At 46.3% G+C, this 17,518-nt stretch overlaps 1 protein-coding gene across 2 annotated transcripts in view; it reads left to right on the forward strand.

Moving 5' to 3' along the window:
- The window catches only part of rab27b (RAB27B, member RAS oncogene family), a 55,964-nt gene that overhangs the window by 16,173 nt on the left and 22,273 nt on the right, over positions 1-17,518 (forward strand). Inside the window, exon 1 of one of the 2 annotated variants that reach the window (XM_086170747.1) lies at positions 9,636-9,999. The exons of the other annotated variant lie outside the window; for it this stretch is intronic. The gene's annotated coding sequence lies outside the window, so the exon portion shown is untranslated. Of the gene's footprint in view, positions 1-9,635; positions 10,000-17,518 lie in introns of those variants that run through there. 2 annotated transcript variants of the gene reach the window in all.

Here is a 17,518-nt window from a genome sequence, read left to right on the forward strand (position 1 = left end):
CCGTAATTTCTGGACTATAGGGCGCACCTCAATATAAGCCGCACCGGCTAGCCGATCGCTATCTCGGTCTTCCTCCTGCGCACTAAAATCGTCAAAGTCGTCTTCTTCGGTGTCGGAGTTGAACGGACTCAGAATTTCCCGGTCATTTCATCGGTCCGATGTGACGAGGATAAACGTTTTAGCGGCGTGAAGCTCATTAGCACCCCCTAAAAAAATCGACATATTAGCCGCTTCGTTGTTTAAGTGAAAAAAGTCGCGGCCTATCGTCCGGAAATGACGGTAGATACGCTAAACTTTTAAGTGAACTTGCACAGACGAATATTTGGATGGTGCAGATGTTTGAGACGGGTTCTGCAGCTGAAACCCGTCTGACAGCCGATGCGAAATTTAATGCCGGCGGGGAAAAAAAAAACCCAACTTGGTTTTATAATTACAATGCTATTAAAGCTAAGCTCTCCCTTTGCATTGGATAATGCATTCAGCATGGAAATAAATGGACTTTATTATGGGGTTGCCTTTTTGCACGTGACTACTTTTCATCTTGATCTTATTCTCTTTGGACAAATAAAAGGTATATATTCTCCTTATTGTGGCAGCTTTTATGCGCTGAGGTTTGACTATTTGTTTATCTGGTTTGCTCCACTCCGGAGAAAGACGAGGGTTATTGTGTCTGTTTATTCCAGGTTGCAGTTTTGCTGGACATTCCTGGGGCGTTTTTGACGGCGTCCCGTCGGAAAGGTCGTCACCGAGCCGCCGTTAAAAACCTCCCGCTGTCGAGCGCTTTAACTTCCGCCGGTGGATTTGGATCTGTTTAAGAGCAGTCTGCTTTTCCTTGACAGTTTGAAATACTTTTTGCACGTTAATTGAGGCTGTTTGCTCAAATCAGAGCATCTTTAAAGTTTCTTCCTTTTCCATTTTTTCTTTTTAAACCCCGCCGTGTTGCAGACAGATGATCCATTCCAGTCGGAATTTAGCGGTTAGGCTACTTCATCGAGTCCCCGCCGCCTCGTGCCGAAGGAAAAATGTATTGCCGGTGCAGACGAAGGATTTAAATGACTATTTAAATCGTCACGGTTGGTTATTCTCGAGCAAACAGACTAACAAACACTTCCTGGTTGCTGTTGGAAACGACCGTTTCGGAGATTAACTATCTCTACGATTATAATGAACGATTCTGACGCCAATTTAGTCCAATTTCATTAACCAGACAAAGAACCAGGAGGCGAATCCGGCCGAGACCTGCTGGTTCCCGGTCAATCGCAGAAAATGTCCGTGGAAAAGATTTGCAATTCCTTTTTTTTCAACAAGTCTTCTCGGCGGAGGAACCGGGAAGTATTTCCTTGTTCCTTGAAATACAGTAAACCCTTGTTTTTGGCGGGGTTACGTTCCAAAAAGAACACGTGATTGGCAAAATCCGTGATGTGGAAACCTTTATTTTTTTACAATTATTATACAATTAAATACTCCATTATACATCGCTGCCGTCGTCCTTATGTTTTTTTCTTCCTTCTTTATGGAACGAACGGAAGATTCATTCATTCCGTAATGCCGACCTACAGCCGCATAGCTTTTAGCTTCCCTTAGCATGTCCAGAAGTTTAACTTTATCTGCCATAGATAGCATCTTCCTGCCGCAGGTGCTTTTGTCGCTCCAGAGCGTTTTGTCAACATTATGGGTTTTAGAGAAACTCGAAATCGCGAGAGAATTTGCACGTACGTCATGTAAATTTGTCAAGCTGTTTTACGTACGTGTACATATTAAACTGCAACGTTATTGACGCACAGGTAGCGAAGAAGCGGGGTGACTTTTTAGCCAATCAGAATGCAGAACACAGTACACGATGCAAATCCGTGAAGTAGCGAAACCGTGAAAAGTAAATCGCGTTATAGCGAGCTAGCGCTACAGGTGCTAGCCGATCGGCGGAACCCATAAGCCACGGCCATTTTCGGGTACTTCTTGTGGACCGCCGAGACATTTTGGTCAGCTGTCGTGACAAAACGGACACTAGAAGCTGAAATAAGTCCAAAGTCAGCGATCGGGGAGCTCAGAGAACGAAATTTGTAAGGACAAACACGAACTTTGTCATCGGAACAGTCGGGCAACTTCGCTTTTTAGCGCAGCTACGAGCGCTTCGGACGGAAAACGCGTGCTCTTTCCAGAAAGGCGGTCCGTCGGCCCGCCAGTCACGGTGCTCTCCGAGACCCATCGCCCCGGTAACCGACGGAATGCAGTCGACACTCGTCCTCTCCGTCAACAAAACCGCCAACACAGATCCACGACGGTTTGTGGAAACAGACGGACGGCGAACGAAGCTGGCGAGCGTGCGCGTCGCTTTCGTCCGGTAGCCAAATCATGTTGCGCGCCGTCGAAACAGCGGGTTTTCACCGGGGCAGGGTTCGGCCCGAGGGCGGGAATCCTGCGGAAAATCCAAAAAACAAACAAAACCATTTTTGTGTGCGGCTCCAGTTGTTTATTTGTGACGGAGCTCGCGTATCAAATCCAATTTCCCTGCTAAAATGAATTGAAGCGCTATAAATACCTTCCGGCCCCCCAGTTTTGTTAAACCTCTTAAATAAGAAAAAGCTTCTTTATACATAACAACTTATGAATCAAAACGACAATGAAAAAAAAAGCGACTACACACTTAAAGCTACAACGCGCTCCGAAACGTAACAAGCACGTTTTGGCTAAACGTCTTTTAAAACCATCGAACGCCTCGTCCGTTGACGATTTAAGGAACTCGAGGTAGCAGCTCAGCGGCAGGTTTGGCGGCGCAGGTGGATAATGGTTTGGTTGTGTAAAAGCCAAAGTCCTGTTTTTGTCAGGACCCAGAAAAGTAGCCGCATCAAGAAGGCAGCGTTGCGGCTAGTATTTGGCAGTATTTAAGTCCTTGTTGTCCAAAGTTTGTTGGAGTCGGCGGCTTCACCGCATGGAGCGTCTTTGTTTCATGGTGTCTTCGTGGTGTCCTATGGTGGACAAGAGGCCAAGTCATGCCTGGAAAGTTGGCCTCCAAACCATCCACGGGACACAAGCTGCTTTCCTTGAACCTTTCAGGAACCTTCCTCATGCGTTGGGACAGGAGAAGAGCCGGGGATCTCTTTTCCTAGAAGACTTTTAGCTCTGAGGCAGGGTAGGAACTCGTGAGCCACGGCCATTACTGGGTACTTCTTGTCGTCCTCCGGTTTAAAACTATCACTCGTCTGTTTTTATTTTGTGACAAAGAGAAGAGCGAGAAATGGTGCGATGAAGAGGTCCGAGCTCTTCTGGCCTGCTTCGCCTCGCAGGGGTTCGCAGGGCTCGCAGAGGAACGTCAATATTTTGGCCCAAACGAGTGCAGAGTTAGCTAACGGCCAATGGCTAAGCAGTGCAGGGGAGAAGCTAAAACCACTTGGACCATCTGAGAGTTGATGGTTTTTTATTCCCGCCATCAACGCCGTCTCGTCTTCCTCATCGTTGATGGTTTGTCCCCTATTGGGGATGCAAAACGAAAAGGTCCCCCTGGATGAAGCTACTTCTTGGAACCCAGTTCTCTTCCTAGAACTGTTCAGTCAGAAAGCCTCAACCCCTCCTTCTACTTTGCAGATTCACTTTATTTTTGCAGCGGTTGTAGAACATGGATGTGCGCTTTTACCCTTTGAAACGGGAGAGGTGCGCAGCATTCACACTGTTTTCCCTCTGCTGTCGGATCTGATAGCCGCAATTACTGTTATTTGACCGGTGAACCGAAACGAACCGACGCCGGCCGGCCGGCTGCAGAGGATAAAAAAGCACGGCTCAGCTCCGCATCTGCTCGCTAAAAGCAGAACCTTTTAACTGCTTCGAAAGCTCCTTTCGGTTCGGTCGGACATTAACGTGCTAACGTGCTAATGCGCCCGTGTTTCTTCTGTGGCGCAGCAGTGGACGGAAAGGAGGCACGGATGCGCTAGCGTGGCCTCAATAATTCTATCCTTTGGTCCAGCGGCCTTTAGCATCCCCGCGTGCCCTCGCTGAAATTTCCCCATTAAACTGTTCATGTGGAACTGAGTGAAGATAGGCTGAACTATCCATTACATGGAACGACGTCACTGTCCCGTCGACGCCGCCGTTACGGCCTCTCGGCCGCTGGCGGACGGCGTTTGGTAATAGCGTTAGCGAGACGCTTCAAACCGGGGCAATGAAATGCTTCTCCGCCACGTTTCTGCGCCTCCAAAGTAGCCGGTTTCATGTCGAAAGAAGGTCCGCGGCTAATTACGACCGTCGCTGTCATTTCAGTGCTTTCTTTGCCACGTCTGAAGGCAGGAGCTCGGTCGTCATGGAGACGGCTATCACGAGATCCCGGTGCGGAATTAATGATAAATGGAAAAACGGCGAGGCTGAGCAGCGGTTAGCGCTCCAGTCTTGTGGAAGGCAGGGTCCCGGTTGGATTCCCACAAGGTGCGTGGGGTCTCCGTTTGGGGTTCCTCAAGGTTCTCTGGGTTCCTCCCGAAGCCCAAACTCATGCAGGGGTTTCGTTAGAAACCAAATTGTGGCGACGTGTGAATGACCAGCTGCCTGCCGATTTCAAGCTAGCAAGGATACGACCGATGTTCCCTCTAAGCTGCGCAATCGCGCACTGCTCGCATACTCTCAGCGCACAAGAAAACCTATCCAGCGCAGTTAGCGCAATGCTAATGAATTGGATAGATAACGTCTTTTTCTGTATCATCTTGCTGTGTAACTGTGAGTGACAGGTGTCCGGCCAATCATACGATACGACGCAATCACGCTACGCAGCTAATGCGTAGTCCTGTCGGACTGTACAATATTTCATTTCATAACAGCTACACTACAATTTTTCTTTATATCATACTATTGTGCACTCCTTACCTCACTTGTTACTAAGACACTTATCATTTTATCACTTGTTTACTAAGACACTTTATAGTTTCACTGAGACACTTTATAATTTATAGTTTATTTTTTTTTCTAATTCTGCCTTTTTCTTTTTATTATTTATTACTGTTATATTTTCTGTTACTCTGGCACAACAATTTCCTTCGGGTTTAATAAAGTTGTTCTTATCACGGCATCGACAGTACTCGCGCATGTGCTCTGCCCAGACACGATAACAACAATAATAACAGTGTGGTGGAGTTAAGTGACGCTAATGCTAACATGCTAACATGCTAACCCCTTATCATGGCGAAATGAGCGGGCGGTGAAAAATGTAGTTCTTTTAAGTGCGAAAACAAGAACAAGCGGTGAAACCGGGTGAGATGTTTTTCTTTTGCGAGTGAGAAAGGTCCGCTCTGCAAAACATGCAGCGAAGCTAAATTAGCTTCTGATGGAAAAATATGGACTAAATGGAAGCTACGATACCGGTTTTCGGCCACAGCGTGCACATCTAATGTCGCTCCCAGCGGTCGTCAGTGTGTTCATGTCGGTCGTCAGATGTTTGAAAAATTAGATGCAACATCGGATACGACGCCGACGTCGGACGCCGTTTCGCACCAGCGCTTTTCGTAGAAGCCAACGTTCGCTCCGATGGAGGTGCTTTTTTTCCCCCCGCCGTGTCGCACGTCCGTGCATCATCACGCACATTGTTAACGGTTGTCTGGATTTATTTCTCAGAATGACGTCTTCCGGGGCGCGACCGGACTTTGTCAAACATTAGGAGGGATTTTGAATTGTTTGGCAGCTCGTCCGTCCGTCCGTCCGCTCGCCTCCAAGCTTTTGCACAACTTCATCTTGACGCTTATTTCACAGATATCACATTAATAGAATACCAGTTTCTAAAGAGATCAAATGAAGCCAGCTCCTCCTCCGCTCCTCCCTCGGGCCTCGGAAGATTTTAAAAGCTTCTCTTGACTCAGACGAAGGAACGTGATAGATAGGACCCTCGGATTTCATCAGATTATCATCTTCATGCCCGATCGAGGAGACATTTAGGGAGGTGGCTGATCCGTTTTGAAGTTGGACGGGGCAGAATCGCCGACAGTTCCTGAAAAAAACAGCAATTGGAACGTTGGAAACGTTACACCTTAAATACCGAATCACAAAAATGTGCTTCCCTGAAAGTCTGGACGCTAGAAGAAGCGTTTCGTTCCAAAATAAGTAGAAAATTGAATCTTAGCTCCGTTTTATAACAGTGGAGAATTAACCGCTCTCGACTCACGGTATCCGTTGGACGCAAATAGATCAGATAGAGACCCACGGAAACACACAAAGAACGCCCGAGGCAGGAAAGCGGTGTCTCCCGCTGTTAGCGTTTCCTCGCCGAGCCAGTATTAGATCTTGTTTGTCATGGTAACTGTCTCCGTTGTGGTGGCGCGACCTTTAACATCACCTAAAGGTCACCGACATGAGATGCGTGACGCTTCGGCGCCTGGACACCCGGAGACTCCGGAGGAGGAAACGTCGTGGGGGTTCTTTGCTAACGTTTTCTAGCTTGTAGTCTTGGGAAGGTAAATTATCTCCGCTAACACCGTATCTGCGGTAATATTTTTTTTTTCACACGTTGTGATGTCAAAGGTTGCTTTTAATTACTGTCAACCAGGTAACCATGGTTACCTCCGTATGGGCGGATCAGCGTTTGCCCGAAGCACCAAATTTCAGTGTATCTATGCAAATAGCAGGATCCTACTTCACATGTGCTTTACGTGTTATGCAGTGTTTGCGAGTCATCTGCACATGGTATCTTTTTTTTTTGCATGCATTTCTTGCATATATATATTGGTACAAAAACAAAACTTTACATACAATGCCAACCCGATTTGAGCAGCATACCACACTGCATCTGATACGTGGTTTCGAAGTACCGTATTTTCTGCACTATAAGGCGCACCTTAAAGCCTTTTATCCTCTCAAAAACCGTCAGTGCGCCTTATAACCCGGTGCGCCTTATATATGGATCCATATTGAGCTACGGGAACTAGCCGCCGACTCCATTTTAAGTCGCTTTGGATGAAAGCGTCTGCCAAATAACTGTAATGTAATGTAATTTTCTCCCGTAGAAGAAGTAGCGCGCGGTGCATGCTGGGATATAGGACTGCGTGAAGCGCGCATTTTTGTTTCCATTTGTTTCCATTGTGTTTGCGGGTCGCCGAAGTAGCAGCGCTTAAAACGGTAAAGGTGAATACCAGTCCCACGTCACTGTAGCAAAGTGAGATGGCTGCAGTTTAAGGACAAACTAGCTAGCGACATGAACATCATTGAATTTAGCGGCGGTGCTTCTTGGTGCTTTTGTTTTATGAACTGTGACAAATGGAGTTGGAAATACATTGTTTGAAAGAAGGTAAGAGCTACGGGTACGTACGGTACCGTATTGTGATGCACTAGCTTGTTTTGGGAGTGAACGGAGTTGTCAGCGCGTTGGTTTGTCTTCTATTAATAAAGTTTGACTGACTTATCTGACTGTTTTGTTGACATTCAGTGGATGCATAACGCAACCCCAGCCACTACTGTAGCTTCTATTCTATGCGCCTTATAATGCGGTGCGCCTTATATATGAATTTTTTTTTTAAAATAGGCCTTTCATTGAGGGTGCGCCTTATAATCAGATGCGCCTTATAGTGTGGAAAATATGGTACTTTACACTCCCATCGCATTCAAGCATGTTAGCAAGGCGCTAACCGAGCTATCTGGAGCAGCTAGGGGTTGGCGCTCTCGACTAAGGGGAAGTCGACACGCAGACAGGAACTACCGAAATGATCGCTTCGTATTTTCACCGGCTTCAGGGCTGCGGCTGCCTGAGATTCAGGTGGATTTCTAAAGACTTACTGTCATGACATTGTTTTTCCCGTCGGTCACCTGTGGCTCCGGTGACTGATGGAGGGGAAAAAGAAAAAAAAAAAAACCCAAACTGAGTATGACTGCTCTGTTTTGTTTTTTTTTCTCCGATACTTATTTGGAGCACAAAATTTAGCCGTAATGGTTCATCTATTTTTAAGTCCTTGCGGTGGGCAAAGGGGAAAAAAAAATCCAAAAAAAGATCTCAGAACACCAGTGGATACGTAACCGAGGGGCAACGATCGCTCCTAAAATAACTCCGTTCGCTTTCCTCCCTCCTTATTCTTTCGGCTTTGCTTCTCACGCTCGGCCCAGTCGGGTTCCTCGGCGCCGGGGGTTAACAGATCAGCCGGTGGCGACGGCCGATCCTGTCAGGTGCGTTTTACTTCATCCGCGCGGCGGATCGAACTCCCCGGAAGACACGGCGCAGCCTTGGAAACGGTATTTGACACGAAATAAACAAAAGCGTTCTTCTTCGGCTTTCCTCCCGGCAGACTGCACATGAAGGCAGGTAAAGAAGAACAGTTCAGACGAGTTGGTGCTTTGCTGCGCCAAAGATGAACGGCGAATACCCCTTTTTTATTTCCCTTCTTCTCCAGGTGAATCCCCCAACAAAGCGGAGGTTAGCTTAAACAGGCTAAGTTGCCGTTAGCCCTCCAATGACGTTTGTTTACCAGCTAAAGCTACCTCTCCGAGTTACGCGAGCGCGCTCCGTCCTCCAGATCTTCGTCGGTCTTTCTCCTTGAGGCCTCCTGAGTTTGCTAATGAGCCTGTCAGAAAGTCAAGTCGAGTTAGACGTTATTTCCGACTCGACAGATAACTCTTGAGATGAGCTAGCGGCCGGAAGCTCGGACAGATCTCAGCTCCAAGCTGCCACGATATGACGATCGCTTTCGTATTCCTAAAAGAAAGAGATAGAAGCTGTCCACCGAGATGCACCTTAGCAGGTCAAACATTGTAAAAACAAAAAACGCTGCAACGCCGTGTTACAACTGCGGGAATCGGTCGTTTGCGTTTCGTTCGTCGGTAATAAATCAGTGCTGGAGGAGCCTAATCCCAGATTACAGCTGTCATCCGAAAAGGAACGTCGAGTATGCGCTAAAAGGAAGTAGCAGGAATATCCTTCACCACCTCCGCATTCGCGGGGTCAAGAGGTCACTGACTTTGGATACCTGAAAGGTCAAATGACACAAAATGGTGTAAACGGAGCATAAAATAATGATACAAGTCAAAATGTATGTCGCCGCTGCCGGGAGATTCTTTAACTTGGGAGATTCTAACTAGTATGAACTTTTAGAACGCCAGTTGTATTATAACTGCGATATTATAGCATAACGCTAATGGCGCTAATTTGCAGCCTGTACACTCCTAGACAGTGGTACGTGTGTGTGTGTGTGTGTGTGTGTGTGTGTGTGGGAGATGTAATTCCTTAACGTTAGACTTCGTGTGGGAGTCATTGGTTTTCTCTATCTTCCTGTTACACTACTACTGCCACACACACACACACACACACACGGAGGCTTATCAGTTTGTAAGTGCAGCCTCGGGTCATGCTGGTGGAGGAAATTGTGTGTGTGTGTGTGTGTGTGTGTGTGTGTGTGTGTGTGTGTGTGTGGCTTACTCTAGCAGCACCACACCCTCTCATTACACAGAGCTGCAAAGAGACAGAAGCAGGCGTTAGCGGAGAAGGAAGGGAGAAAGAGGGAAACCTTAAAACTGCAAGGGAGTGTGTGCAGGTAACGCAGCGAGGCCGAGAGACCGCTTTTATTTTACTTTCATTAAACTCCGAGCGGCGGCGGCGGCGACGGCGTGCCAGACGACCGGCGGAGAATCGGGCGAATGCGTTCCTTTGAGCTGAACTTTTGTGCAAAATTTCAGTTTTTCCTAGCTTAGCGTTTTTTTAGTCATCCGGCGGCGAGTGTGTGTGTGTGTGTGTGTGTGTGTGTGTGTGTGTGAGGAGGCGGCGCCGTCCAACCAGCCTCCGCTCATCCCTGCAGCCAGGCGGCGAGTCAGCTGGTCGGATCACTCGGCGAGGGGAGTGTCTCTCCGCTCGGCTGCCCTCAGCTGAATGGTCGTCAGTCACTCGGCCAGTCGGCGTGTGTGTGTGTGTGTGTGTGCGCGCGCGCGTGTGTGTGTGTACGTATGTGTGTGTGTACGAGTGTGTGGATGCAGGGCTGCCGGTCAGCTGCTCCGGACGTCTCATTTGTCCCTCAGGATCCGACAGCGTTGAACCAGCCGAGGAGCCGCTGAGAGGTGAGAATCCGGCTCGGACGGGGATTTTATGAAATTTTCAGAAACGTACCGGGAAATGTTACCGGTTTGAACGCCTTCGGAAGTCTGGTTTTTAACTGGATGTCGGTCCGTGCTCGACGCCGGTGCGAGCGCGGGGCCGGAGGCCGGCGGGGGCAGGAGCCGGTCATGAATTTCCCCTCATGGTTTGTCTCATGATCGTGGTGATGTGTTGTTGTTGTTGGGGGAAAGCATGACTTGGACCGAGTTTTTTTTTTTTTTTTTTATTAAGGTTTGGCTGCGATCGGAGCTGAAAGTCAAGGCTCCCGGGGGGGGAAAAAATTAAAAAGGACGAGAAAAAAAAAAAAAAAAAAAAAATTCATTCATAAAGACGTGGGGGAAGTCATTTGGCAAGAAATCCGTTATTAAAAAAAAAAAAAAAAAAAAGTAAAAAAAATAAGCAAATGTCTAGAGGCACCCGAGAGGAGCGTTTAATAAAGCGCGGCTTATCTTGGCGGCTGTGAAACATCACCATTGGATGATTGAATATTCTTCACTCTCCAAACTATATTTTGTTCCGTTAAGGAGGTTTTTTTTTCGCTAGAAATCATACAAAAGTGACTACGAGTCCCAGACGGATGAAGCTGGAGAGCAAATCTGACATGGAAGACATCGAGAACCCGTCGGGCACAATTTCGCAGTTCCGTCGGAAAGCGTTCGGCGGAAGCGTACGAGAAGAACTACCGGAGCCGTTCTGGACTCCAAACCGGCGAGCCGAAGAGGGTGCGGTTAAATCCGGAGAGCAGAAGCTGGTGCAGCGGCGCACAGTTTTGAAAGAGTGCCTGCAGGTTTGGGATGTAAAAGAACGAACTTTGGAACCCGACTTTTCCACGTCGTCTTTTGGGTCCGAATTTCCGGTGAATCCGACCTCAGCTGTGTTTGTTCCGCGAGCCGCTAATGCGATTGCGAGAAAGCGGCCGCCTTCGAATGACGGCTAATCGATTGGGAATTCGGTGGCGAATGCCGGGCGTTTGCCGCTAACGCCGTTAGCTAACTGAACGGAGCGTGGACGGCGTGACCCGACGATTCCGCGCATCAACATCTCGTTTCGTACGCGCGGAAATCACATGCTTCTCCGGCCTTCCGGTTGTAGTTCCAGTCGGTGAAATCCTCAAAGTAGCGAAGAGTGACAGGCGGAGGCTGAGATAAGGAAAGGAAAGGAAAAAAAGATCCCGACTTTGTTTAAACAGTATCAAGTTTAAACTGGTTTGGCTGCAGACGTGGCTTAAAAAAAAAAAAAACACCTCGATCCAAACCCAAGTGGATGGACTTGCAACATTTTTCCTCTTCTGGATCCGACCTTTCGGACGTGATCAGGAACGGAGAAGACGTGACATGAAATGGACAAAATAATAACAGATTGCACGCCGGACAAACATTAAACTATGGACTTTAATGTTTACAATCTGCTGGTGCTGCAGGTGAAAGGATGACGGAGGTTGGATGGTATAAAATCATACATGTTTGGATACGTTATTGGAATTTGATTTTTTTTTTAAACCGAGCCAGTAAGTAAATTAGTCGGTATATAGGAGGCTCGTCGGAGAAGTGCTCTATGAATAGGTTTATTATTTTGTTTTAATTATTAGTTCATGTCTTAAAAGTTGCTCTTTCTACATACAGGACTGTCTCAGAATATTAGAATATTGTGATAAAGTTCTTCTGTAATGCAATTCCAAAAACAAAAATGTCATACATTCTGGATTCATTACAAATCAACTCAAATATTTCAAGCCTTTTATTATTTTAATTTTGCTGATTATGGCTTACAGCTTAAGGAAACTCAAAAATCCAAAGTATTAGAATATCATGAAAAAGTAATTTTTGTTTTTTTAATTGCATTACAGAAGATGAAGAACTTTATCATAATATTCTAATTTTCTGAGACAGTCCTGTATAAATATATATATATAAAATAATGCATATTCAAAAAAAAATAATTACATTTTCAAAAAATATACATCTTTTTTTTATTTGATTTTTTTTGTCCTATTTTGATTCTTACCCCAGGGGGACCAATAAAGTTTTCTAATTCTGATTCAACCAGCGTGATTTTTCGTTCGTGTCATTCGTCTCATTATTCTTTTATTTTTAATATAAAATATAATATATAATTTTTAATACAATATAAAATTATGTATTTTTAATTGGATTACAAAAGATAAAGAACTTTATCACAATATTGTAATTTTCTGAGACAGTCCCGTTTACTGTATTCTTGTCAAAATCCCCTTGTCGTGGCAACCGGACATCAATTTCTTGACGTTTCCTCCCAGAAGCTTCCTCAGCTTTAATCCCTGTTGGTTTCCTGGTAAAACCGCCAGCGTTTCGGGCGGGTCGAGGTGATGCCGGCTTGTTGTACCGATGGAAGAGTTGATCTGCAGAAACTCGGGTCTTAGTTCATCTGGAACAAGGGAGCAACTTTTGTGGAAAGGTGAATCCAGACAAAGGGGTGAAACCCTTTGGATCACATGGGCCGAGGTTCTTGCAGGAGTTCCGGGGTCTGGTTCCGGTCCTGGATCTGTCCCGCTTGTTTGGAGGGTGCAGATGGTTCTGGTGCCTGTGTGCTTAAATACCTTGGAAATGTGTTTGTGAAAGGTTGTGTCCTCCTCCCTCTGGTCTGTTTTGACAAAGATAGCTTCTTTGACCCTTCCGTCCAACCGTCGGTCTTCAAATGGTTCCCAAAGAGTCCTGAAGAGGAGGTTCTCCTGTCGTTTGGTTGTTTGTTCTTCAAAATCGTCGGTGCCACATTCTGCATCTCAGGATGTTGAGGGGTTCGAAAGGTACGCTGTTTGTCAAACGCCCTTCGGAGTTTCTCGGTATGCCCGGTATGACCATGTTTTTGGTTTGTTGCTCTTCCTCCTGTTCAATGTTCTCGCGTCTGGTGGTTTCTGATTTGGCGAAAGCCCAGTCGGGGTCAGGGCTTTCCTCATCCTGCCGCCTTCTAGAGTTCCGGTCACCCCCAGTTCGGAGAGAGTCCAGAAGTAAACACCGGTCGGTGTGCGTTGGTTTCCTGTACATCTCGACTTCCAGGCTTCTGTCCTGTTGGATGTGAACGTAACAGTCCAAGAAGGGGAGAAAGTAACTATATGTTGCAGATAATGTTTTACTTGTGTGTGTGTGTGTGTGTGTGTGTGTGTGTGTGTGTGTGTGTGTGTGACTAGATGACTTGTCTGAGTTGGTGCTAATCAGATCCAGGAGGCTTTGCTCCACAGTCCTCGCACGTGTTTGCTTTAAAAGTCCTCATGACGCACAAGTGTATCCTTTTCCAGTCACTCATTCATTCATCAATACCGCGGATACTTTAGTTTTGAAAAAAAATAAAAATAAAACCTTGTAGATCATCGGGAAAGTGTTTATAATGAAAAAAAAAAAAAATTATAGAACAATTGCGGATGACATTTTTACCCATTTCCACTCTGAATCAGGCATGTGGTATATTTGAATGGTGTTCTTTGTCTATTCAATGGAGGACAAAGGTGTGTGTGTGTGTGTGTGTGTGTCTTTATTATGTATGGATAAATTGCCTTTTTATCCAGCCTTTTTATTTTTTTTTAATTAAAGTAATCCATATGAGCCGCGGGCGGCCCGGTGGCGCAGCGGTTAGCGCTTCTGCCTCCCAGCAAGGAGCGAGAAGGTCCCTGGTTGGATTTGGGCCGGAGATGGAGTTTCTATGTTCTCCACGTATCTGTGTGGAGGTTCAAACACACACTAACACCTTAACACACTTAAGAAACTGTCATCCATCACGTACAACCCTGACTCCCCTTCCAACTCACACTGGATAGATTCCGCTTTATCCTTGTACACTTTATTCGATTTGTATGCTATTTTTTAGCTTGTCTCCGTCTTGTCCAATCACCTCATCTCCAAGGTGCTGACAGTGGATGGGTGAATAATTCCCCAACCGCTTGATCTAGATCAGTGTTTCCCAACCGCTGTGCCGTGAGAGATCATCAGGTGTGCCGTGGAAAAATGCCCACTTTCACCCGATTGGTCCGAAAATTATCTATCCAACGCAAATAATGTGTCTTCCTATGTCTATGTGGGCAGCGTGTCCATTCCATGGCAACGGTAGTGAATTAACCTGTGCATCTGTTTATCAGAGTGATTAGTGACGCTTTGCGCGATACTTTTTTAAAATAAAAAGTACCGTCATTTCTGGACTATAGGGCGCACCCCCATATAAGCCGCACCGGCTAGCCGGTCGCTATCTTTAGCTTCCTCCTGCGCACTAAAACCGTCAAAGTCGTCTTCTTCGATGTCGGAGTTGAACGGATTCAGAATTTTCCCGTCATTTCATCGGTCCGATGTGACGAGGATAAACGTTTTAGCGGCGTGAAGCTCGTTAGCGTCCCCCACCCAAAAAAGTCTGTATATTAGCCGCATCGTTGTTTACGTGAATAAAGTCGCGGCTCATCGTCCGGAAATGACGGTACTTGTATCTGCGTAAACAAACAGGCAGCGTTGTTGAAAACGACCAAGACGAGTGAGAAAGCAGTGAAAGCTGCTAGAAAGTTGCTGAACTCGTCTCTAAATCCAAACAGCAAAACATTAATACGACCTGCCGGCAAAATGATTGGAGAAGAAATGCTCGGCTCTGGCGTTGATAAAGAAATAGCCAGTTCTCTCCAATAATACCATTTTCAGACATATTGATGACATGTCTTGAAAAAAGTGTTCTGGAAAAGTCGCACATCAGTGGGAAATTTGCATTGCAACTTGACGAATCTACAGATATTAGATATATTAGAATTCACACGAAGTAAATTGAGACTTGTTTCATTCTAATTTGTCAAAAACTGTTTTTGACATATTTATTTGGTGGTGTGCCGTGTGATTTTTCTAATGTAAAATATGTGCCGTGGCTCAAAAAAGGTTGGGAAACACTGAACCCGGGAACCACTAGCGTTCGGCAAAAGTCGCTTTTATGCAACTGTAGTTTAGCTGATGGACGGGCGTCCGTGGGCTGTTTGTGACGGGGTGAACAACCAGGGGAACGCACGCATTGGGGCGGAAACCGTTGCGCCTTTTCCGGCGTGGACGCAGCGCCGGACGCGGAATCCTGATGCAAAATGTTGACCTTTCTTTGGCAAATCACATCATTCCCACTGACCTCAAGGGGCCTTCAAGCTTAAAATAAACAACCGGTTCCCAAAAATACACATAAAATTCACGTCATTTTGAACCCCAATCATGTGATTTTTTTTTTTTTTTTTTTTTTTTAAACAACGCAGCTCCAGAGTGACACTCGGGTCTCGTAGTTCGTCCGTCCGACTTGTCATATTTGTTGCAGCTCAAAGCTAAATATCACCCCGGCTGATTCAATTTGTCTGTTATGTTGTGGTATCTTTTTCCTCCTTTCGAAATAAAAGCATGATGTAAGACATTTCCGGTTCACGAGGCGTCCGTTTGGCAGATACCCGATACACGACAAGGATATATTCAAGATTATGGATCCGGCTCAAAGGACACTTCTCTTCAAGATCCCTTTGGGACATCGGCCACTTAGGGACAAAAAAAGTCAGACAACTTTCCAGCTTGGATTTCGTTCTTGGAGGTGGAAGCTGCCACCTTATCCTGCAGGGTTGGAACGCTAACCATGGGCTATAAGTTGTTGAAGTGTTCTTATAGCCTCCCTGCACCGCTTCGCCTTGTGAGGAACCACGTTAGCCCTTCGCTAACTCCCTTAATTGGCCAAAATGTTGTCGCTCCTCTGCGAGCCCGCCAGAGCAGCTTGAGTTTTGAATGGGTTCTCGCCATTTTGTCGCAAGTCTGCTCTGCAGTGGCTTCCGAGTTCCACCGAATCCCAAGAACCTACATCATGAGTTCTATGGAACCGTAACAAGACCCTGCCTGGAAGGAGCCGCTAAGGAGGTTCAAGGAACCGCTAGTTTCCTAAAATGCGACTGCGCCTCGGGACCAGAAACCCGACGTCGCTAAGGTTCCCTGCTAGCGGAGCTGAAGTTTAGCACTTCTTAGAAAGTTCCCGTTTCCCTGAATCCATGTTTCCGCCGATCGGCAACTTGTGTGTTTCCGATGTAACTCGTGAAACCGAAACATGCGCCGCTGAAGCAACCGCATTCCCAATAAGTTTGGTTTGCACACAAACGGTCTTCTCGACACATCACCGCTCTCTTCTCGGCTCGATCGATGGGCGAACAAATGGGTGCGTGAAAGGGGTCAAAGGTGAAACGATTCCCGCGGAAGCTAACGTCGATATTAACCGGATTCTGAAGTCACCAAATTCAAGACAGTTATCTGAAAGAAAATGCAAACGCAACACATGTATTCTCTTGAGGACGTATCATCAGCATGTGACTATAGATATTTTATTATATTACACTGTAAAATATTTCACTTAAATTGGCATGAAAAGTAAGGTTAGTAAGGACCATGTGATGTTTTGAACCTAAAAAGTAGTACAACTTGAGAAGCAGCAGAGCAGAAAATGGTGATAATTTGTTTCCATGCTACACTGGAAGCTTGTCCACACACTCCCACTGGCGTCACATATCGAGAAATGGCCCGTCAGGAGGCGTGTTTCCTGTTGCTGATGGCGGGCGAGTGAATGAAGTCATACTGCACCTGCAGGCTTTTGGCCTTAAATCAATCCGAAAAGCTTCTGCTCGGCGACTCAGAGTCACAGAACTGTGATCTGATCGGTCAGGTGACCCCAAAGTGGACTTTCGTGAGTGAGCTAAGAGTGAGTTAGCGGCCTCCTTAGCTCCTTTGGCACTGTGGTAGCTTCTCCAAGTTCCTAGAACCTTTCCAGGAAGGAGGCTTTTTCTCGGTATGCTCCTACTGCTGAGGAACCAGGGACCTTGGACCTCAGCAGGAAGGGTCTTTCGACAGTTCCATAGGTACTTGTCGGAAGTCATAAGCCACGGGATTTTTAAAAACTACCGCGGGTCCTGGTCAGTGGTTTTTGACAAAACGGAGAGAACCAATGAGAAACAGAGCGGCAAAGAGCTAATCATGCTAATCACATTGAGTTGCTCCTAATGTGTGAATCTATATATAAACATTTATATCTATAAAACTCAGCGTCTCCTGCGGCCTCACGCTGCTATTTGCTAAATGAAACCAGGTGAAACTCCAAAACAACGGGACAATTGGAGTCATGAGGCGTACAGATGTCGGCACAATGCTCAGTTGTGTGTCCCCCCCCCGCCCCCCATGTTTTTTTGTTTTTTTTTTGTTTTTCCTTCCAAATTCCCCATTAGCAGTGTGTTCTGATTGTATTTGATTAGGTTTCATGTGGCTGTGTGTAATCAAATCAACATATTAAGGTCTTGCACTTGAAAAGGCTGATATCAAGGGAAGGGAGCTTTTCAAAGATGCTTTTGTTTAACTTTGAATATTTACGTGCCGGCTCCGTGTTCACGTTTCTATTTATTTTCATTTCCCGGAGCGTGGATTCACCTTCCGTTCGAATCTCCAGGACTCCGGAGGTTTACCTGTGGCGTCTCGTCGGAACGGG

This window comes from Fistularia commersonii, chromosome 23, assembly GCF_037954325.1.
Source record: "Fistularia commersonii isolate RoL2024-O1a breed Wild chromosome 23, RoL_Fcom_v1.0, whole genome shotgun sequence".
Classification (NCBI taxonomy): Eukaryota; Metazoa; Chordata; class Actinopteri; order Syngnathiformes; family Fistulariidae; genus Fistularia; species Fistularia commersonii.